The following is a 25,798-nucleotide window of genomic DNA, read 5'->3' on the forward strand; positions in this document are numbered from 1 at the left end:
CCCCCAGAAGTGCCAAGGATTCCAGCTTTAAAGAAATCCAGCAGAACATTTTGGCCAAAACGGCTTCATTACCTCATGGCACAGTGAGGAAAAGTCCGGGATTAGGAGTTAGGAGATCCAAGTTCTAATTCTGGTTTTGCTACTGTATTCTAGGGCTAGGTTGATTGTTTAAACATGCAGCTATGATTTGAAGATAGCGTGGTAGATATGATCTGCTTTTATAAAAAAGGAGGAGGGCAACACCCATCGAATCTGCAGCCTAGCTTTGGGGTCAGGGTATGGAAAAGAGAAGGTAGGATCCAAGATTCACTGGAATTTTCACTGGCCATTTTCAAGAATGAAGGCTTAACAGCAACAGTTCTGAGGCTGAAACATCTCTCTTTCCAAGAGGGATATCAGTTTAGAATTATATTTAGTTTCCATCCTTCAAATATCTTTAATATAGGAGTATGATTCTTAAGGGTTCAGAAGGAAAGCCACTTTCCTGTTCACTTATAAGAGAAAAGATTATTCTTAACTGATACTTGACAGCTTAGCCCCTTCACATCAAGGGTTACACACAAGACTATCACAGTGAATCATGAGTAAACCCATTTATCAGAGAAAAATAACGAATAAAAATTACAGATTCTACACATTAGAATATAACAAATACACAAAAGTAAATGAACTTTTCATCTGGGAGTGAGATAAAACCTCAGTTTACAATTGGAGAATAATATCACCAAGGGAAATCTATACTCATCACTTCCACCCTGAAGGCCAAGGAATATAATGGACCATAAAAAGTCTTATAAAAGATTGTGGTTTTGAAGGCTCTAGTTCACCATTCAAAGGACTTTGTCTGGTAGTGTTGTTAGTCCATTTTCAAAGAGGATAAATGATATCTTGAGGTGATGACTTGCTTGTGAAATAGATTTAAATGAGGCAAAAAGTTGCACAAAATCATCAGCCTCACTGTTTCTTCCAGAGTTATCCAAATCCAGTGGCAAGACAAGTCAGGATGATTGACAATGCAGAGAATGACTTTGGTATCTTTAATGTTTTACAAGCTTTAATTACTACACATCAATGTTCATGGTTATTGGAACAAATTTTTCTCATCCATCCATTTTGCCAGAGGAAGTCTTCATCTGCTAGGAGTAGACATCTCTGTAACTCAAGGATGTGTTTGAGGCCTGTTGGTTACCTTCAATCTGGCTTAACCATCGGTCAACACAGTTTTACCCGGACATGGTTGCTCCACCTGCTACAGCTTTTTGGAGCCACAGGTAGGAGCTGATTGATCAGTTGGACACCAAAGGTGGATGAGCAGCCCTAAAAAGTCCTCACGTCAGAGGGGTTAGTCCTCCCTGAATACCCCCATACATCTAGCTTGTAACTACCTCACTAGAAGTCTCTCTCACAATGCCTGAAATCAATTGAAGTTAAATTCTTAAAGCAAATTCTTAATACCATACTTCAGCCAATTAGGAGTTATTTCTCCCTCCAAATTATCCATAAAGCATAGGCCTTTGAGTGTATTAACTAACTAACTGTGTCATCATCGGAATATTACTTAGTTTTACTTCGTTTATCTGAAAAATGAGGTATTACGCTTTACTTAAAGGTTTCTCTCTTTCTCTCCTGGCCTCAATACAAGGCCTTCCCAATTTAGACTGAAGTTAGTACCAGAAATGAACATCATTTGTTCAATTTGTCAGAAATCATAAAATCTTAATTTCTTACTTGGCTCTTTTCAACAATGAGGTGATTCCAGACAGTTCTAATAGACTTGTGATAGAAAGAGCCATTTGCATCCAGAGAGAACTATGGAGACTGAATGTAGATCTAGCATCGTATTTTCACCTTATTATTATTATTTTTTGTGGTGTTTGTTTCCTTTTTTCTTTTCACATTTTTTTTCATTTTTGATTTTTCATCCATAGCTTGACAAATATAGAAATATGTTTAGAAGAATTGCACATGTTTAACCTATAATGGATTGCTTGCTGTCTAGGGGACAGGGGAAAAGGGAGGGAGGAAGAAAAATTTGGAACATAAAGTTTTGCAAAGGGGAATGTTGAAAATTATCTTTGTATGTATTTGGAAGAATGAAAAGCTATTAAAAAAAAAACTTAACCTCTTACAAGAAGCATTTCCTGACTTCTTCAAGTCCTATTGTTGCCATCTGCAAAATGAGTTGGAGAAGAAAATGGCAAACACTCCAGTATCTTTACCAAGAAAATCTCAAATGAGATCATAAAAAAGGAGACACTGAAACTACTGAACAATAACAACATTGGGAGTTATTATTATTACCATTATCACTTTGAGATGAGAAAATTGAGCTTCATAAAACTTTAAAGACTTGCTTATGGTTGAACACTAGTAATTGTCAGAAATGAAATTTGAACCAGTTATTCCCTACTTCTAGGCCCCCATCAATCCACAGTATCACACTGCTCCTTGTGGAGAGAATTTCATCCACCTCCATCCTTTTACAATGATATATTTGAAGCTCAGAAAGAAGTAGACAGCTCAAGGCCACAGGGTGAATTTGTGGCAAGACTAAATGGCCTAATGCTCTTACTGTGCCTTTTACAACTCTCCTAGCTGAGATGAGAGGGATGATACCATATACTCTGGTTTGGAACTATTTGGATTTCTTCTGAACCTTGGGCTTTTTTCCCCATTAGCAACAACTGGCATTTTTATTGTTCTCTTTCCTGAGCTGTCTTCCTGACTCACAACCCAGCCACATGGTCAATACAGCAATGTGTTGGTGTGGTTGAGGGGGTGCCAAAGCACCCAGATCCCAATGACCTCGGGATAGCTGTGTTTCCAAACCTTCTCTGAGTTGTGAGTCAAATGCTCTTTCAAAGTTGCCTGTTCCTTCCCATATGGAGACTGCTCCCAGAGGTCCCAGAAATTTGAAGATATTTAGAAAACTTCGATGATTTAAGAGAGTGAAAAAGTTAGTGTGGTGGGTGAAAGATGAAGCAACTAGGAAAATAAAAGTTCAATCTTCCAAACATTTTGGTTTATTAAACAATGTATGCCAAATGCCCAACAAATGGAACCATTCCCCCTTTCTCATTTTAGGACAGGACCCCAAATATAGGGGAAGACAGACTCTTGAATATTAAAAGCAATGAGCAAAATAAGGCCAATTAATTAAAAGGAACTAATATAATGGGTAATCTGATTTCTGATTGGATGAAAGAATAGAGACTTTCCAAGTTGGGAGAGGGCAAAGGAATAGGTGCAATTCCCTGAAATCAGAAAAGGAAGTGTCCCATCCCCCAAAGTGCTTATAAACAATCAAAGGAACATGATTAACTGGTAACTGATTAACCATTATGGGACCAGTTTTCAAATATGACCTATGGGCTACCTGAGATGTACAGTTCTAAGAAAACCTCTTGCATCCATCTTCAAATCTGACTAGATTTCTAGGGTCTCCAAGCAACATATAGAGATAGTCTAGCTTTCCAGCCATGAATATTCAGGTTCAAACAATGCAATAAAGTTTTCTTCCAATTCCCATAATTGAATAAAGTTTTCTCACAAGATAACAACTGGATGTTTCTTATAAAGGTTACATTTCTAAAATATATTAAAAACTGAGTAAAAATTGTAGGAATACAAGCTATTCCTCAATTAATAAATGATCAAAGAATACAAATGGACAATCTTCAGATGAAGAACTTAAAGTAATTTATAGTTCTTTGAAAAAATGTTCTAAATCACTATGGATTAGAGAAATGCAAATTGAGGCAACTCTGAGGTATCATTTCACATCTATCAGATTGGTTAAGATGGCAGGAGAAGATAATGATAGATGATGGAGAAAATGTGGGGAAATTGAGATACTATATACTGCTGGGGAAATTGTGAACTGATCCAGGCCAGTCTGGAGAACAACTGAAAACTATGTCCAGAGGGCTATGAAACTGTGCACACTCTTGGATCCAGTGGCGTCACTGGTCCCAAAGAGATCATAAAAGTGGGAAAAGGACCCACATGGTAAAAAAATTTTATAGCAGCTTTTTTTTGTGTGTATGGTGGCAAGAAATTGGAAAATGAGTGGAAACATATCAACTGGGAAATGGCTTAATAAGGTATGGTTTATGAATGTAATAGAATATAATTGTTCTATTATAAATGATGAGCAAGCTTTTTTGAGAAAAGCCTGGAAAGACTTACATGAATTAATGCTGAGTGGAGTGAGCAAAACTAGTAGAACACTGTATATAGTAAAGATTATGTGATGATTAGCTCTGATAGACTTAGCTCTTCTCATCAAAATGGTGATCCAAGACAATTCCAATAGACTTGGGATGGAAAATGCCATCTGCATCCAGATGGAAAACTATGGGAACTAAATATTGACTGAAGCATAGAATTTTTATCATTTTTCTCCCCTTTTTAAATTTTTTTTTCTTTCTTGTGTGTTTTTTAAAATTTTTTGATCTGATATTTCTTGCACAATATGACATAAATATGTTTAAAAGTATTGTGCATGTATAACCTATACCAGATTTTTGTCACTTTGAGAGAATTCCCATATAAGCACTTAAAAAAATAACTGGAGTAGCTATATTGTACAGTGGATACATCACTGGGCTTGGAATCTAGAAGATTCATCTTCATGATTTCAAACCTTACCTCAGATACTTAATAGTTGTGTGATCTAGTCAAGTCATTTAATCCTGTACCACTTTAGCTGTTCATCTCTAAAATGAGCTAGAAAAGGAAATGGCAAACAAATCCAGTATCTTTACTAAGAAACCTCCCAAATGGGATACATGAAATCATGTACACAACTGAAATGGTTGAACAACAATAACAGCATAGCTTAATAGAAAGGAAACTGATAAAAAGTTTTTGTACAGACAAAACTAATGCAGACAAGATCAGAAGGGAAACAATAAATTGGGAAATCATTTTTACATTTAAGGGTTCTAATAAAGGCCTCATTTCTAAAATATATAGAGAATTGACTCAAATTTATAAGAATCCAAGCCACCGATAAATTGATAAATGGTCAAAGGATATGAACAGACAATTTTCAGATAAAGAAATTAAAACTATTTCTAATCACATGAAAAAAGTGCTTTAAATCACTATTGATCAGAGAAATGCAAATTAAGACAACTCTGAGATACCACTATATACCTCTCAGATTGGCTAAGATGACAGGGAAAGATAATGACAAATGTTGGAAGGGATATGGGAAAACTGTGACACTAATATATTATTGGTGGAGTTGTGAACAGATTCAGCCGTTCTGGAGAATGATTTAGAACTATGCTCAAAAAGTTATCAAACTGTGCATACCCTTTGACCCAGCAGTGTTACTAGTGGGCTTATATCCCAAAGAGATCTTAAAGGAAGGAAAGGGACCCACATGTGCAAAAATGTTTGTGGCAGCCCTATTTGTAGTGGCCAGAAACTGGAAACTGAAATATAACCATTAGTTGGGGATGGCTGAATAAGTTGTGGTATATGAATGTTATGGAAGATTATTGTTCCATAAGAAATGATCAGGAGGATGACTTTAGAAAGGCCTTGAAAACTTACCTGAATTGACACTGAATGAAATGAGCAGAAACAGGAGATCATTGTACACGACAACATCACTATTATATGATGATCAATTCTGATGAATGTGACTCTTCCCAACAATGAGATGATCCAGGCCAGTTCCAATGATCTTGCTATGAAGATAGCCATCTATACCCAGAGAAAGGATTGTAGGAACTGAATGTGGATTATAACATAATATTCTCACTCTTTTTATTGGTGTTCGCTTGCATTTTGTTTTCTTACCAATTTATTTTCTTTTTTTGATCTGATTTCTCTTGTGTAGCAAGCAAATTGTTTAAATATGTTTATGCATATTAGATTTAACATATATTTTTAACATGTTTAACATATATTGAATTGATTGCCATCTAGGAGAGAGGATGGGGGGAAAGAGGAGAAAATCTCAAACACAAGGCTATGCAAGGGTCAGTTGTCAAATTATCTGTGCATATGTTTTGAAAATAAAAAGCTTTATTAAAAAAAAAAAAAAAATAAAGGAAATTGAGTTAGTTTCACAACTGAGTCACAAGATGGAGTCAGTGTGGTTCCCTCAGTTCCCACAATTAACCATTTGCTGCCTTAATCCTCTCAATTATGTTAATAGATAAATAGACAGACTGAAGCATTATACATAGATGGATACAGGTATAAATAAGATATAAATATATATAATTATAGTTATGTAGGTGAAGAAACACAGAGAGTTATAAACATAAATATTATAATTTATGTGACATATAATATATAAATAAATGAGCAGATATGTCATACCCAGTCTTTCATTGTTCTTTGATATGCCCTTTCTCTAAGTCAAAGAAGCTATTCCCTTCATACTGCTCCTTTCTCAGCTATATTTTGACCTTTCAAAAGAGAAAAGGGATTATATAGGGTGGTTTTTTGTTTTGTTTTATTTTGTTGTTTGTTTGTTATTATTGTTGTTTTAAAAAATCATTCTCAAACTCAGTCTTTTCTTCTATCTTTTTTGCTTTATACTTATTTAAATTTAATATTTTATTTTTCCCAGTTACATGTAAAACAATTTTTAAACATTTGTTTTTAAAACTTTGAGTTCTAGATTCTCTCTCTCCCCATCCCATTGAGAAAAGTGCATGCAAAGTTATTGTGCCTTGTACTTTAACACTTCCATGAATTTGTTCTCTTTGCTTCATTTGCTTTCCCATCTCTACCTAACCCAACTCCAAGGTCCTTACTTCCTTTAGAAAGTCCCTAACCCACAGGGACATCTGCTTCCCTCTAGCTCTTATAACAATTTTTATCCAAGCCAATTATATGTCACATAATTCAACATAGCATGATGACTATTTTTGTTCCATTATATTGTTATTTAGCTTTTTATATATCTCATATCTTGTCATACGTATATATGCCATGTGTCATTTATATCTATATTTATTTTTATTTTTAACTTTTTTTAAACTACTCAGTCAATCCTAATAAGCATTTATTAATTACCAACTATATGCTAGGTACTCAGACAAAAGTGAAATATCCTCTGCCCTCAAAGGGGGAGATATCACATGTACATACACAAACATGTATATATACACACACAAAATTATATACAAAATGTATACATGGTCCTGTAGTAGGAGGCAGGACCTTAGCTCAGAAAAGATTAGGAAAGATATCACGCAGAAGATGGTACTTGAGTTGAGTTTTGAAGGAGACAAGGAAATCTAAAAGTGGGAGAAGAGGAGGAATGCATTCTAAGCTTGAGAGAGAGATAGTGCAAAGGGAGAAATGGGAAATGGAATGTTGAGTAGGAGGAACAGTAAAAGGGTCAGTGTGACTAATCCACAGAGATCATGAATAGGAATAATATGGAATAAAATGAGAAAGGTAGGTTGGGGACATGTTATGAAAGTATTTTAAATGCCAATCAGGTGAGTTCATTTTTGATAGGAATTCACTAGGGTTTTCTTGTGTAGAGCAGTAACATAGTGAGACTTGACTTCAGGAAAATTGCTAGTAGTTGTATATATGGAGAACCAATTAAAGTGAGGAGGATCTTGCTGCCATGAGTCCACTGATGATTGTTCTGGTGAGTAGTGTTGATTGTCTGAGTTAGGGTAATGTCTGTGCAAGTAGAGAGAAGGGGACAGATATATGAGATATCACAGGGAAAGCTATAACATTTGGCAAATGAATGGATTTTTGAAGTGAAGAAGAGTAAAACGTTGAATTTGTGAATTTGGATAAGTAGAGAAATGGTGGTTCCCTTGACAGAAATAGGGAAATTCAGAGAAAAGAGTAAGCTTGGGGGAGTTCTGTTTTGCATCAGTTAAGTTTGAGGTACCTGTGGAACATCTAGCTTGAGATATCAAATGAGTAGATGATAAAGTGGCAGTAGAACTTAGAAGAGACATTAAGGATGGATGGAGTCGTGTACATAGAGTGGTCATTACAAGAGTACAAAGAGAGAAAAGAAGGGGGCTCAGGACAGAACCTTAGGGTACATTGATGGCTTAGGGAAGGTAACTGGAATGATGAGCAGCACATTGAGAAGAAAGAGGCTGGTAGAAGTTGGCATTTGATCAATATTTGTCAATTGATTAATAATTATTATAAAGATTTTTTTTAAAGAATCACAAAATCTCAGAGTTAGTAGAAACCTGAGAGTTTAAACCCATTTCTGTAAAGCAATCCTTTCAAAAGTATCTCTGACAAGTAGTCATCTGTTTCTCCCTGGAGTTCTACATGAAAAACAGAAAGTTTGAAGAGTGTGTCTTTAGAAACCACTGTCTTTCTGTCTGCTGCCTCAATTCAATTCAGTTCAATTAGATGAAGGTTTATTCAGTGCAAGGCATTAGATTTAGCTGTGGGGATGCAATAACAAAACAATCCCTCCCTTGAGGAGGTTGGATTTTACTTGAGATCATGCAACATGAATAGAAGTAAAGACAAAGTGTGTTCAAGGTAATAAGGAAGAAACATGAACCCCACTCAAAACAAAATTAAAACAAAAACTCCAAATGTTCAAAAGAAAATCCTCTCTTATTTTGGGGTCAGGGGATGTGGGAGGGAAAGAAAAATAATTGGAAAAAATTTAATTAAAAAAAGAATGAAAAAAGGACCTACGAGTGATCATTTTCTTCTTTCTCATTTTGACCTTTCCTTTAGAAGCAAGGATCTTTTGTTTGCTTGGAATTCTTGTGAAATGAGCAATTGGGTTTACAATCTCATTTACATCAAATCCAAAGCCCCACCAGTTCATAGCACACTCCATCTATGTTCCCTTTTCTTGCTCAGTTCTTTTCCATGTACTTAAATATGGAGCTACAGGAATACAAAGGCTCTGCTGATGGCCTTCTTCTCGTTCTTTTAATTAATAAATTTAATAATTTCTTTTATCATTACAACCATGGAGCTAGCTGGTGGACTGAGTTCTGGGTCTGAAGTCAGGAAGTCCTGGGTTCAAATCCAGTCTCAGACACTAACTGGCTAGGTAACCTTGGGCAAGTCACTTACTCTGTTTTCCTCAGTTTTCTCAATTATAAAATTGGGGATAAGAATAGTACCTGCCCTCTTAGGCTTGTTGTGAGATTCATATAAGGTAATATTTGTAAAAAATTTTTTATTATTATTATTTAGCACAGTGTCATATAATAGGTACTATATAAATGTTTATTCCCTTCCTTTTTTTTTTTTAATGCCTTTAATTTCATTTGATCTTCATATTACTCCTTTAAGATGAGTGGATCAAAAAATAGTTCTAGCTGTGACTGACACCAATTAGTTGTTTGATTTTTGTTTATTTAGGTGAGGCAGTTGAGGTTGAATGACTTGCCCAGGATCACATAGCTAGTAAGTATTACACGTCTGAGGCTGCCTTTGAACTTACATCTCTCCTGATTCCAGCTCTGGTGCTCTAGCCGCTGCACCATCTAGCTGTACCTAGATGGTTTAATTTTTAAAAGTCACTCTATCCTTATGGACCTCGGTTTCCTCATCTCTGAAAACGTAGCATGGAACCGATAATCTCTAAGGTCTCGTTTAGCTCTGAAATTCATGACTCTATTACCCATTTTATAGATGAACAAAACTGCAGACCATAGAGAAGGGGACTAATCTTAGCTCACAGAGCAAATCATTAGTAGAGCCAAGCCTACACCACAGACCTCCTGATTCCTAGCCCCATGAGAGAATTTTCAATAAAGTAAGTAACTCTTTGTCAATGCTCACTAAGCACATAGTAGTCCTAGCTCTTGAATCTATTTTTTTTTTGTCTTTCCCCCATTCACAGGAAGTTAGTGTGAACCACATCCCACCACCATCTCACATGCAAGATAACAACATTCACTTTGTTCTTTCTATTCTTCTCTTGCCATAGTAGAACTCTTAAGTGACCGACTCCACTGTTGGACATTTCAACAACAAACATTTGATAACATTGTGCTGAACTCTAAGAAGAGAAGGAAGGAGGGAAGAAAGGAAAAAAGAAGGAAGGAAGAAAAGAAGGAAGGAAAAGAAAGAAAGAAGGAATGAAGGAAAGGAAAAAAGAAGGAATAGGGAGGGAGGAAAGAAAAGAAGGAAGGAAAGAAGAAAGGAAGGAAGAAAGGGAGGAAAGAAGGAAGGAACAAGAAAAGAAAAAAGAATGATGCGAGGAAGGAAGGGAAGGAGGGAGAAAGGAAGGGAAGGAAGAACAGAGGAAAATAACAAACATTTATTAAATACTATGTGCCAAGCACTATACCAAGTACTTTAAAATATAATTTCATTTGATTCTGCAACAACCCTTGGGACTGAGGAAACTGAGTTAGACAGAAGTTAACTGATTTGCTCAGGATAAGGTAGCTAAAAATTATTAGAAGTTGGATTTGAACTCAGATCTCCTGACTCAAGGCCCAATGCTCTTTCCTCTGGTGATGGCAGCCACGGGTAGAACTCTCAAGAGGCAAATGTAAACTGTCTAGTTCACTATTCTGGAAATGCCTTCAGGCATAAAAAGAAAGAAAGTATGCTTTGATCAGCATTTAGATTCTATCAGTTCTTTCTCTGAAGGTGGATAGCATTTTTTTATGTCTTAGATCATTGCTGAGAACACTTAAGTCATTTACAATTGTTCATCATATAATATTGCTACACTAAATGCAATATTCTCCTGGTTTGGTCACTTCACTCAGTTCATATAAGTCTCTCCAGATTTTTCTGAAAACATCTTGCTCATGATTTCTTACAGCATCCTATTATTGATAAAAGATCTACAGATGTCTATTTGAAAACTTTCTGGAAATAGGGATCACCCTATCGCAAAGTAGCTGATTCTCTTTTTGGATGCATCTAATTGTTAGGAAGCTTTTCCTAATGTGAAGCCAAAACCTGCTTTTCTGAATCTTCCACCCATTTATCTTACATCTGTCCTGCAGGATCAAGTAGACCAAAGTAAGCCCATGTTCCATATGACTGTCCTTGAAATATTAAAAAAATAGTTTATTTGTTATTATTATTATCAAATAACTCTATGCATTGTTATGTCTTCCATGAAAGTCTTTCTTCTCCATGCTAGACATCATTAGTTTCTTTGACCTCATTGTCTTTCAGCAACTTCATTCTCATATAGTAGAAACTCCAGGCCTTTCACCATATTGGGCATCCCCATCTGGATACCTCCAGCTTATCAATACTTTTTCTGTGATCATTTTGGGGTGTCACATTTTGGAAAAAGATATGGTCTGTTCATGGAAGGGAGAAAAACAGGTACTTTGGAAACTATGCCTGCTTTAATAGAGTATAGGCTAACACCAATATTTATTTATTTATTCATTAATTCATTCTTTTATTAATTAATCTATTTATTTATTTTAATTTTTAATTTTATCTATAATTTTTTGATAGTATATATGCATGAGTAATTTTTTTATAACATTATCCCTTGTATTCACTTTTCCAAATTATCCCCTCCCTCCTTCTACTCCCTCCCTAGATGACAGGCAATCCCATACATTTTACATATAACACCAATATTTAGAGCTGCCATGTCATAGACTGTTGGATCCTTGAGTTCAGTGCTTGATAAAAATATCAATATCTTATTCAAAGGATTCTAGCTAATTCCCACTCCTAACTCTGGATCATCCATCCAAGTCATTGATAAAATTATTGCACAGTACAGAAGAAAGGACAAAAGCCTTGGGACATCTCATTGGAGATTTCCCTGCTTGTTGGGTCTGGTTTTATTTAATGTTGAATCTACCTATTATTATGAACTAATCCATATCTTTCTATCCTTCCAATGACCAATCATGTTTCAATTAATAGGGACAAAAATACAAAAAATAAAATAGTCCCTACTTACTAGTTTGTAATATAACTACATTATGTTCTAATGATGGAGATATGTACATATACACCTATACATCTACACATGCATAGACATATATACATATAATATACACCTATAAACATGTATGTACATGTGTGTATATTCATATATCAAATAAATTTAAAAGTAAATGAAAATAAATACAAAGTTAAAGAGAAGGTAGTTTGGGAAGGAACCTACTAGTAATTGTGATTAGATAAGATGTCATGTATAAAGTGGTACTTAAACTGAATCTTGAAGGAAGAGAGAGATTCAGTCAGACAGAGGTGAAAACAGAGGACATTTTTGGAATGAGCTAAAGTAGACAGTAGAAAATCATCAGAAATGTATGGCCAATTTCAACAAGATAATTTGTCGGTAGAAAGGCTGAAAGATGAGAGGTGGATTTCCATGTATGAAGAGCAAAGAGATGGCCAGTTCTGCTGGATTATAGAATGCTACAGGGAGAGTGACATATAATGAGGCTGAAAAGATAGGTGGGATCAAGATGTAAATGGCTTTAAAAGCTAAACAGAGGAGTTTCTATTTGACCCTTGAGGCAATAGGAAGCTACTAGAGTCAAATGCTCTGATCTGAGGAAAGTCACTTGGCAACAGTGTGGAAGATTAACTGGAGTAGAGAGAGAGATTGGAAAAATAGGGATAAATATTTGAATACACATGTAGAATTTGATATTTGTTCCAAATGTATCTCATTGTTTTAAACTCAATCCATTGTTCTAGCCAATTGAGAACTTTTGGATCTTGGCTTTATACTAGTTCAGATATTTCCATGTTGTCTGCAAGGACATAATGAGTAATTAAAAAAAAATTTGGCTAAATCTAGAAATATTAATCTATGATGCCCTCCTGATCTACCAAGTCTAGTGATGAAGGAAATGAGGTTAATTTACATAATCTTTACTTCATAAAGCTATGTTGGTTCTCATTAATTCCCTTCCTCAAATACAACTATCCCTTTAAAAAAAAATGTTTCACTATATCCAAAGGAAAACTGCATACTTTGATTGTTTGATCCAACAATATTACTGCTAGGTCATATACCAAAGACATTTTTTTAAAAGGGAAAAGGACTTTTTTGTAAAAAATACTTATAGAAGCTCTTTTTTTGGTAACTAAGAATTGTGAAGGGATCACCATCAATTGGAGAATGGCTAAACAAGCTGTGGGATATAATTGTGATGGCATAATATTGTGCTACAAGAAGTAACAAGTATAGTGATTTAAAAAAAAAAAACTAGAAAAATTTTACATGAACTGATACATAGTGAATAAACAGAACCAGGAGAACATAGTAACATCAATATTGTTTGATAAAGTACTGTGAATGACGTAACTATTCTCAGCAATACAATGACCCAAGATAATTCCAAAGGATGGCATATATTATTCACCTTCAGAGAAAGAACTGATATTATTTGAATAGAGACTGAAACATGCTATTTTTCATCTTCTTTCATTCTTTTTCTTTTATTTGATGCTTTTTGCACAACATGACTAATCTGTAAATGTTTTACATAATTGTACAAGTATAACCTATATCTGATTGCTTAGTGTCTCAGGGGTGGGCAAGAGGGGAGAGAGGGAGAGGGGAATAGAATTTAGAACTCAAAACTTTTTTTAAATGTTAAAATTTTTTTAACATGTAATGGAGGAAAAATAAAACATATTTAAAAATATGTTTCTAGAACTTTGTCAGAATAACAACATAAAAAAGCAAAGTGTTTACCCATGGCCCTTTGCCCATTCTCCACCATCTCTCAGAAATTAACAGTGATTTAATAATCGTAGTTGTGCATTTTTTCAATTTATAGCACATCTGAGCCTGGTGAAAAACTCTTTAAAGGCAGCTAGGTATTTTCTTCCCATGTTCTAACTAATCCTGGGTTTTATCTCTTTACAACCCTTTAAAAATCTATTTTTCCTGTCAAAAGATCATTCAATTTGAGAAAACAAAAGTAAAATTAATTTTGTCTTTTCTCTAGATGCCCATTTTTATCATCCTATCTTCAGACAGCTGTCTTCTTATTCTTCTCTCATCTTTCCCTTGTTCTAAATGTAGTTTTTTGAAAAAGGGTCATCTGTAGCATTTATCACTACATAATTTAATAATAAATATTTATAAATAATAAAGTTTATTCTAGATTTTAAGCCTTCTGACCAAACTTGTATAGGGCAAAAATAAACATAAAAGGCATTCATTCTCCATTATTTAACCTTTTTTTTTTTTTTTCATTTCTTATATATATTTCTTAAAAAAAAAAAAAAAAGTTTTACTGAAGCCCTTAGTTTACATGTGCCTTTTAAAAAGCTGAATTATTTAAAAGATTCCTATAGAGTCATTTTGGACAGCTCCTTCTTTTCTTCCTTTATTGGAAAAATTTCTGTTTTTGTTTTTAGAATGTTATACTTAATACATTTTAGCTAACTCTCCTTTTAGAATTTTAGATCATAAAATGCTTCCTATCTTTTACTGAAACCTTTTAAAAAAATGCTCTCTCCACATGAGATTAGGCCTGGATTTCCTCTCTCTCCTTTTGAATTTCAAGATGTCCCCTAATGACGTTCCCATCGTTTCGCTTTTGCTTCTCCTTCTTCTTTGGTGGAGAGAATTGAATCTAAAAAAAATCACTTCATTTACTTTTTGAAGAATAAAATGACCATGATTATATCTCATTAATTTCTCAGTTCCTCTGCTTTTGGCAAAGAAAGAGCTCCAAAAGATGTTTCAGTAATTAAAATTCCTCCATTCTTACTGCATCTCACCTCAGTTCCAGATTAGTTCCTCGGATTCTTCATATAATTTCTCCTGCCCATGTGGACTTAAGTAGAATCTTACCACAACATCACTTCTATTTCTCTCTCCACCGATTCTAACTTCAACATTGCTGCATCTACCTGCTTCCTTCCTTGCTTCTGATACCTCTTCATTTATTCAACAACAGTAACCCTTCAGTATTCCACTATGAGGACTCCAAAATTATCATTAGTGTTTTCTAGGTTTCTTCTTGCAGTACAATTTTTTTCTCATTTGTGTTAACTTTAATTATAATATTTTCTATTTCCATAATACTGTGTCTGTCAAAAGCACTTTTGTACAAATTATCTCATTTAATTTTCACACTATCCCTGTGATGTAGGCATGCACTGGATTGGCTATTATTATTATTTCCAATTTATATATAAAAAAGTAAGGGTCAGAGAACTTATGTTAGTCGTTTAAGGTCATACAGATAATAAATCATAGAGTCCAGATAAGGATATAGACTAGAATCATCTGATTCTTAGATCAGTGCTCTTTCCATTATATCAAAGCTATTTCTATAAGATATTAACCTTAGCAAGATTAAGTTAAGAACTGTTATGTTTAAAAATGGGTCTCCAGATATATTCAAGATACACTTTCAAGTTTAATCTGCATTATTAACATTTTCTTAAGCCTAGGAAATAAAAAAAATAATAATGTTAGGCCCGATATGTAGCATTTGCTGATTTTTTAGGTTTAAATTCTCATGTTAAACATTTAACTATTCTAGGGTAAGATTTGTCCCTAGTGTACATGTAATGGGGAAGGTGTCTTGGGAAAAGAAGTGAACACATAAAAGACTTCTGAGGTAGGATGGAAGAGAGACTAAGAAAGAAGAAAGGAGGTAGAAGATCTGCCATTGCTGGGAGACTAATATATTAAACTAATTAATGCTAAAATGATGTGATTTACTAGATCTGTTTTTATCTTTGTGGGAATGGAACTTGGAAAAGACACTAAAAAAATGAAAGGTAAGGAAGCTAGATGGCACAGTAGATAGACTAGTAGCACTGGAATCAGGAGGACCTCAGTTGAAATCCAGCCTTACAACTTAAACTTCCTAGTTATTGTCTCAGGAAAAAAAAAAGGGGGGGGGAGAAAAGAAAGAAAAAAAAGGGGAAAAAAAGAAAAGAAAAAGGGAAGGTAGGATGAATGAGTCCAGGTCAAACCTCTACTCCTCCCAATTCATACAGGATCATAGGATTTAAGAGCTAAAAGGAATCTTTCATTTTAGAGATGAGGAAATTGAAACTTACAGAGATTAAATGATTTGTTCAGCACAGAATATTTTATAAATTTCTGAAGAAAAAAAAGATGGCATGTAATAGGTATATGTATTTGAAGTGAATGGAATTTGATTGTTCAAAATCATATACACAAAGATAGCAAATGGCAGACTTGGAATTCGAACCCAGATCCTCTATATTAAATCCACTAGTCTTTTCTACAATATCAGATTGTCTATTTCCAACATTCTAACCTTTCTTATTCATAATTTAACTTTTCTCTTGCCCTCACCTAAGTTCATTCTAAGACCTTCTAAGCATATTTTTTCAGGACCTGTAAGGATATCATTGTTTTCTCTCTTCAAGGCTGTCTACTTCTGAATGCCGACTTCCCTTGTCTCCATCATTCCTATGCTCTCCAGAAAAGGAGTATGTATGTTGGGAAGGGTGGGGATAGTTATTATTAGACTGTGTTCTCTGACAGAATCTACTCTCCTAGGCCCTTGGAAAGTGGAAGGTCAGGTGGGAAAAAAGGAATATACTAGACAGAAGTGCCCTGAGTCCCTGGATAATCAAGCTTGTTTTTGTCTAGCTCTAAGAAAGGTACCCAGCAATGATTAGAAAAACTGTAAGACTTTGAATGTCTTAAGTAATTCTATTCCCTATATTCCATAGCTTCTTTTCTTCTCTTTTCCCCTTCCCCTCTTCTTTTCCTTCCTATCCATCCTCGTCCCCCCTCCCTCCTCTCTCCATTTCTTCCCACAGCTATGCAAAATTGGTTTGGCTGTTTTTCACTCAGAACTTTGGGGAAAATCCTAATCCTCAGATTAAAATTGGGGTGAGTGTGAATTGTTATAAGGAAATAGGATGAAAACAAATTTGGGGTGAACTACCAAGGCAAAACAGTTTCTCCTAATTAGTAACCAACTAATAATTTTCTACCTCTCCCCTCCCTTAATATATTCCTTCACTCAGGGTTATTTTGGAAGGTTAATGGAGAGAAATGGAGCCCTGTCTGGTCATAGACATTTTCAAATTAATCAAATTAAGTTTAGCTTGTGAGTTGGGAGCTTCCCTCTCTATTATTTTTTTTAAATATGGTAAATTGTTTCTACTTCCTGTCAGCTCTGCTTGGATAATTAAAGATTTAAAAACATCTGTGACAGGATCAGACAAGGTGAAGGAAAAACATTATGAAGTCAGCAAAATGCCTCTGGGAACCTTCCAGACTCCTATTTTCCCTTTCTGCCCTCCTCCCTTATGTTTCTCCAATACTTTCCACTCACCCCTCTCCTCTACTTCTCCCAGCCAGCAAGCCCTGTACAAGCTCTCAAAGGGCCTTACTCTCAGTTGGCTCTTAAAATCCATCAAAAGATGATAGCTAATGGTTTAAACTGAAATTCTACAATGTACTCTAGATATAAGTGAAAACATATTTTTAAAAAGTGATCAAAGAGAGAGCAAGTCTTTATAAGGAGCAGGTCATAATGGATTACCTTCATTTTATTATTTTTTAAATAGACTATTAGCCTGTTGGGCTGGTCATTACAGGATAAGAGTTTTTTTTTTTCTATTAATAACACAGATTTTTGTTTTCAAAATACATGCAAAGATAGTTTTTAACATTTACCCCTGCAAAACCCTGTGTTCCAAATTTTCTCCCTCCCTTCTCCCTACTCCCTCTTCTAAACAGCATGTAATCCAATATATGTTAAACATGTGCAATTCTTCTATACAGGTTTCTACTTTGATTATGCTGCACAAGAAAAATCAGATCAAAAAAGGGAAAAATGAGTAAAAAGCAAGCAAACAACAACAAAAAAGTGAAAATACTTTGTTGTGATCCATGTTCAGGCCCCATAGTTCTCTTTCTGGATGTAGATGGCTCTCTTTAATCCAGGTCTAATGGAATTGGCCTGAATCACCTCATTGCTGAAAAGAGCCACGTCCATCAGAGTTGATCATCACATAATTTTGTTGCTACTGTTTACAGTGTTCTCTTGTTCTTCTCATTTCACTTAGCATCAGTTTATATAAATCTCTTCAGGCCTTTCTGAAACCATCCCACTGATTGTTTCTTATAGAACAATAATATTCCATAACTTATATACCATAATTTATTCAGCCATTCCCCAACTTAAAAGCATGAGATAAGGGTTCTTTATCAGCATTGCTGAAAACTTATTGAGTCTTTATAAGTTTACAAACCCTGTAGGTAAATCATGAAGCCTAATAAAAATTTCAAGATCTACAGAATCAGATTCCTAATATCAGAATTTCCCACTTTATGGAATATTGGTATGGGGGGGCAGGTTGTTTAGGGATTAGGTGATGTCCCACACAATGCTATGCAAGCTACATCATTTATTCTTCTGTTCCTCCTCCCACCTGGTATCAGGTATACCTAACCCAAGAACATAAGTTTCTTAAAGGTGGGTGATTCATGTTTGTCTTTTCCTCCAAAGATGAATGCCAGATATGAATTCAAGAAAATATTTCCAGATCATAAAGGAGCGATTGTATACTCTTTTGGCACCTTACTACAACTGTAGTGCCCACTTTTCCTATGGACACCGGTTATTTATAGGAAAGTATGTTCAGGGTTTCAGGGGGAATGTTTTATACCAGTCATTCTTACTATGTCATTAAATTAAATGCCTTTGCTAAGAGAGCTAATTAGATCTGCTGGTTGATAGTTAGTGGGACTCAGGAATTAAAGTGTTAGTTTAGCCCCACAGGGGTACTCCTAGAACTTTGAGAGTAACAGTCACCCCGCTGGGGACCTAATCTGTAAGTGAAAAGTAAGAGTTAGGGGAGTAGCCAAGGGGGAGCTGTTATAAACACACACATACAGAGACACACACACACACATCCATATATACAGCTTGATGATTCAACTTTTACTTGTTCTTCAAATGCTATGTAGCTCCACAAAGATTTTTCTCAAATTTTTTTTTTCTAGTGCACATGGGTACCTCCCCTCTGTGCCATATACGGTATCACAAAAACTCATGTGTGTTGATGTACTGTCTGGTTGCTGATTGTGCCAGTTATAGGATGCTAGGGCCCAGCTGGAAGTGAAGATTCCCCCAGCTCAGTCTCCTCATCCTGATAAGTGCATTAAGCCGGGACATGACACATCACATGGAGGAGCTATTGGCAAGTTTTAAAGAGATTGACTTCTGAGTGTTTTGCCAAGAGAGCCACAATAGAATCAGATCAAACTTTTAGCTTTCAACTTTTGCAAAGTTCAGAGATTTCTGCTGTCATTATTATTGCCTTCTTTTTCCGAATTCATAGTCCAGCTCTTTGGCTGATTGGCTTAAATGTGTAGCTTCCATCCTCTGGGTCTCATTTTCATCACCTGTAAATGAAAAGGTTGTACCAGAACATCTCTTAGGTCCTTTTCAACTTTAAGTCTATAGCTCTATAATATCATTCCTCAAATTTCATGGAAACCAAGTATGGATGAATTGAGTATGTTTTTATACTCATACAATTTTTGTGCTTCATAGAATCAAATACTTTTGTAATTTTAAAGTTTTTATCTTTAGACATTAACTTATCAGGGCAGCTTAGTGAGCAACCGTGAGGTGAGAAGGACCCGAGTTCAAATTCTATCTCAAATATTTACTAGCTGTGTGACCCTGGACAAGTCAGTTAATCCTGATTGCACCCCCACCCCCCCAAAAAAAGAAAGAAAAAGAAAAAAAAGGCAATGACTTATCTTTGAGGTTACTTTATTAGATAACCAATATAAGAATATATCTCAAAGGATTTGAAAAAATAAACATTCTAGAGATAGGAACTAGAATTATTATTTAATATTTTTAAATGTTTGTTGTAATTTATATAATTGTTTAACAATTGATAAGTGATAATCACATTAATAATCCTTCTCAAACTTCACAGAATCCAATCTTCTGTGACCTTAGTAAAGGTTTCAAGGAAATAAAAATAGGAAAAGAAAGTTCAGCATTTGATTATATACTCCTTTAAGTTTCCTTCTGAAAACAAATTTAATGAACTCAACCAAGGGCTAGGTCTCCCTAATGTACAGCCTGCTTTGGAAAGGTGACAGTTATTCATTAGTGTATGTGAGCCAATCAAACACATTAGAATCCTATTTTCTCCTAATTGACTTGATCTAATCAGCTGCCCTGGGAAAGGGTACCAATCACCCATCTGCATCTGTTGAGTCCAAATTTGGAAAATGCCAACAAGCTCTGAGGTAGCTACTCCACAAGACCATCAAAACAGGATGCCAGAGCCCTTTTCAAGCTTTTAATCAACCACTTGTAAAGTAAAGCCCTGTCCCCAGGCAGGGTGGGAGGCTGCTATGTGGGAGATATCAAGGGAACCCATTTCCCTTCTACCTCCCCTATTTACCCCCAACTATTCTTATATGGCAACTACCTGAAATTGCATCATTATAGCTTTAATGATTCAAAGCTTTGACTATTTGTGATTACTAAATTGCTCTCAAAGAGATCTTTGAAAGATTCTGGAGAATGGAAGAGATATCTCAGGAGTAGAGAAGGAAAATTATTTCAGTCTTCAAAACAAGAAAGGGAAATTACATCTGCAAATAATAGGTCACTGAATTTGACTGAAATCACTGATGGAAATTTATAATATATTCTAGATGTAAATGAATATGTGGAAAAAGAAGTAGTAATCATATAGAGAGAGCAATACTTCATTAAAAGCAGGTCATAATGAATTAAATTCATTTTATTATTTTTATAAGGTACTAGACTGGTGGGCTAGGTATGATAGGATGAGAGTTCTTTATCAGTAATGCTGAAATCTTATTGAGTCTTTATGCGTTCAAAAACCCTGTCAGATAAATAATGAAGTATTATTCTCACTATTTTACAAAAGGGGAAACTGAGGCACTGTGTGGTTTAAATTATAGGTGTCAAATGTGTGGCCTACTTCCTAGCTGTATGGCCCTGGGCAAGTCATTTACTAAATATCCACGGTGCAGAATGTACTGTGGGACTTTATTCATTTTGTGACTGGTGCTCTTTAAGGGTTACATATACATAAGGTTAATCATTGAGACCATGAAGGGTTAAACACTATGGATTGTATGGCCTAATTGGCTAATTAGTCATCAGAAAGTCAGATTTTAGTACAGAGATTCAGAAATTCGTCCAAAACTCTGAGATAAAGATAAAAGGACTCGACTGGACAGTGCCAAGAACTAAAGCCAAAATAAAAAATACAACTTGTTCTCTGGGAATCTATTGACCAGGTCTTACAGCCCAAGGCAGACCTTGACTAATACTGTTTCCTGACCTCCCGAGACCCTAATGCTCTGCAGAACTTTGTCCATCTCCAAAACTCATTGAATGGACACAGTACTGGAAAGAGTTTTGGATAAAGAATCTTGGATTCAATGTAAGAAGGCCTAAGGACAAATTTCAGACCTCTATGACCTTATTTCTCTTCTTGAGGTCTTTTTTTTTTTTTTAGTAAAATGAAAGATCACTAGACAATCTCAGAAATCTCTTTCAGCTATAAATTCCTAAAATTTCTAATTCTTTTTGCTTAAGGATTTCTTCTATGATTCTTTACATAGTGAAGTTCTTTCCAAAGCGTCTTAATTGCATACCACTGGTATTTTTAAAATGACAATACAATAGCTATATATATGTTTTCTACATACACATATATGTGTATATAGAGACAAACATTTATGTGTGTAGATAAATAGCTCTTTACAATTTACAAAGCATTTTCCTTACAATAATCTTGGAAATAGGTAGTAAATGTATGATTCTCGTCTTAGAAATGGAGCAGAGAAATAAAAGCCACATCACACTTCCATTCTTTTTTTCTAATTTTTTTTCACTAAATCAAGCTGCCTATTTTTTTAAATATACATATAAATACATATCATCAACCATAAGTAAGCATAATGATGCTATCTCCCAATCTTACTTTAAATTTAAAGTCAATAAACAAACTATTTCCTTATCCAATGTCTTGGAGACATAGAGCAAAAATTCTTTTTTAAAATTTTTTTTAAAAATTAATTTTATAATTATAATTTCTGACAGTACATATGCATGAGTAATTTTTTTATAACATTATCCCTTGTATTCATTTTTCCAGATTTTCCCCTCCCTCTCTCTCCTCCCTCCCCTAGATGACAGGCAATCCCATACATTTTACATGTGTTACAGTATAACCTAGATACAATATATGTGTGTAAATCCAATTTTCTTGTTGCACATTAAGAATTGGATTCCAAAGGTATAAGTAACCTGGGTAGAAAGACAATACTGCAGTTTACATTCCCTTCCCAGTGTTCCTTCTCAGGGTGTAGCTGTTTCTGTCCATCATTGATCAATTGGAATTGGATTAGCTCTTCTCTATGTTGAAGAAATCCACTTCCATCAGAATACATCCTCGTACAGTATCATTGTTGAAGTGTATAATGATCTCCTGGTTCTGCTCATTTCACTCAGCATCAGTTGATGTAAGTCTCTCCAAGCCTCTCTGTATTCCTCCTGCTGGTCATTTCTTACAGAGCAATAGTTTACCCAACCATTCTCCAATTGATGGACATCCATTCATTTTCCAGTTTCTAGCCACTATAAAAAGAGCTGCCACAAACATTTTGGCACATACAGGTCCCTTTCCCTTCTTTAGTATTTCCTTGGGATATAAGCCCAGTAGTAGCACTGCTGGATCAAAGGGTATGCACAGTTTGATAACTTTTGGGGCATAGTTCCAAATTATAGAGCAAAAATTCTTACCTGAGGGTCCGAGCATTTTTTTATCTTCCAACTTGGAAGAAGTTGTCAGCCTTCCATCCTGCATCAACTAAGTGAGGAACTCTTTCCTTCTGCCAATAGTAAAGGGGTCTCAGCTTTGAAAGCAGGTGTTTGGAAAAGAAGAATAAAAAAAGATACATACTCCTTTGAAGCAAAGACAGCCTATGAACAGCAGTTCTTCATGGGTATACTCAAAACAACATAAACCATTTATGCCATCACACACAGATTCTCAGCATCTTCACTGAAGGTGTGGGTGGGGGTGTATGTGCTGGTGCAAAGTAAATGTTTACATTTGCTGCTCTGTTGTCCCTCAGGTTGAACACAGTAACTGTGAAAAAAAAAAAATCTGCTCATTTCAATGGGACACAGGATCATAGGTTTAGAACTGGATGGGACTTATGCAATGATTTAAAGTCTAGTTTTGCATATGAAGAAATTGAGGTCCAGAAGAAATATTACCTACCTAAGGTCACCCAGGTATCAGGTGACAGTCGGTCAAAAAACATTTATTGAGCACCTCCTGTGATCCAGTTAGCTTGATAAGCATTAAGGAAACAAAAATACTTAGTAGATAAGATAGTCCCTACTTTTCAAGGTTCTTGCAGTCTAATGGAGATCTAATATTTGCACTTCCACATTCTATACACTATACATTCATGTTTTTTGAAATATCCTGGAAAGTCGGTCATCTAGGTTGACTCCTTATGAAGAAAAGACTTGTTTTCTTTAGCATGCTCTAGCTACCTCATTAAACATAACTGACCTAGGGGCAATTTTTTAAGTATTTATTTAATGTATCCAATGTGCCAGGCACTAGACTCTGTGATTTTTACAAATATTATTTCATTTGATCATTATAACCCAGGAGGCAGAAACTATTAGTTTTCCCATCTCACAATTACAGAAACTGAGATACACAAAAATTAAGTATCTTGCTCAGGGTCATACTGCATTTGAACTCAGATTTTCTTGATTCCTGGCTTGGCAGTCTAGTCAATGTCCTACCTAACTTTCTAATAGCAATTTCTTGCAGAGAGAAGCTGGCTTCATACATAGGACTTAGAAGAGCAGGGGGCTCCTTACTCTAGACAAGATTTTCCCTGATAAAGGGTGAGCTTAAATTTCACAAAACACCCTTGGTCCTTTTTGTCCTTAATTTGGTGGATCATAGGATCAGAGATAAGAGCAAAGAGATAATGAGCAATGTGACCAGAGAGCTCAACACCATCATTTTATGGATGAGGAACACTGTTGCCTAATGGTCATAAGACTGGAGGGTCTATGAGGAAGGAGAATACAGGTCTTCAGAAAAAGAACTAACTCTAAGGAAATCTAGATTTGAATTCTGAAGCTCAACTGTGAATAAATAAATTATTTAGTCTCTCCACTTTTTTAAGCTTCAGTTTCATCATCTGTAAACTATGATTTTATTCCATTACCTACTTTACAGGGTTACTATGATGACAGCACATTATCAATTATAAATCTGTCTAGGATTTTAGGCCAGGATTTGTTTAACTAACACCTTTCCCCTGTTCTTGGTTTTTGGTTTTTAGAAAAATTTTTGTACCTCTCCTCCGTGCTTTGAAATGCAAGTCTGTTTTGGGCATAAAGGTTGAGAATATTCCTTCTTTTCTAAGCCTCTTGTCATTCACACACAATGGAATCTACCTAACCCACTTTTCCAGGGTTACTGCAGCTTTTATGGGTCATGCCAGGTTTCTTTGCTTCTCTAGTCTTTCTTTGGGAGACATACTTCAGCGGTGTCCAACTGAGAGAGAAATTGGGGGAACTAAACAGCACATAGGGATCCCTGTGCAATTCAGGTTAAAAATCCAGTTAACTTCATCTATGTTCTATTATACTTTTTGTGGTCAAGTATTTCCCAATTACATTTTAATCTGGTTCCTGCCTTTGTTTGATACCTTTACTCTCCAACTAAGTCTTCATTTTCCCCCCAGTCAATCAACAATCATTTTTTTAATCATTTCCTATGTGTCTGGTATTGGGAAGAGTGTTACAGGTATAAAAAAGGGGGAGGGAATAATCCTTGCCCTTAAGATGTTTATATTCTAATGTGAGAGACAACATGTATACATAGACTGTGTGTATGTAGAAATTATTTTATCTCACAAGAAGACTTTCCTTTAAAGTTGGGAATGTCCAAGCTCCCTGATACTAGATCTCAACAACGACATATGATTTCCCAGTTCCACTATCTTCATTTTACCATGGAAATAATCCCGAGAAAGGTGACTGTCTTTGAAATCCCAGTCCCTCAATTAATGAACTTCCTGGGGGACACTAAAGGAATAAGGGAAGTGTGGCTCCAATGAGTGTGTAGATTGGTAAATAACTGGGGAAAGAATACGGGCATAATTTATTCTTATTCTATAAGCAAACTGTTATCAAAGCAATTTTGCAACCTGTATGGCTTTAAAAAGTCATTTCCTTCCTTGGTCTCAGTTTCTTTATCTGGGACGTGAGAGGGCTGGATTCTGTGATCTGGAAGCAATTTCCAACTCTAAAAGCCAGCATGGCATCATGGAAAAGCCACTGACTACAAGTGCAAAGACTGGAGGGGTTAAGTTCCAGCTTTCTCTAGTCATCTGGGATTAATGACTTTGGCCATGTCATTTGAAGTCCCTGGATCTTGCTGTCAAATTGACAGAGTTGAACTAAGTCATTTCTGAGGTTCTTTCTAGTTTTAAAATTCTAGGATCCTAGGAGGTGGAGTCTGAAGGAAAACCAGGAGGAAGACATGGAGGGAGGAGGGCAGAGTGGATATTTCTAGGCAGGGGGAATGGAACGAGTGAGGCCTGGGAGTTAAGAATTATCATGTTCAAGGAACAATCGAGCAGATCAATTTTCCAGCTCAAACTAAAAACAAAACTTAGATTTTTCCCAAATAGCTGTGAAGTTGAACTACCAGATTCTGAATGACACATAAAAGCAACACATGTAACCACTTACAGGCCAATTAATATCCGGGGCTGCAGTGGGCTAGGGGGGTGATGGGTAGCCGCCAGGGCTGAATTTATCCCTGAAAATGATGGCTATAC

This window comes from Sminthopsis crassicaudata, chromosome 2, assembly GCF_048593235.1.
Source record: "Sminthopsis crassicaudata isolate SCR6 chromosome 2, ASM4859323v1, whole genome shotgun sequence".
NCBI classification, from domain to species: Eukaryota; Metazoa; Chordata; class Mammalia; order Dasyuromorphia; family Dasyuridae; genus Sminthopsis; species Sminthopsis crassicaudata.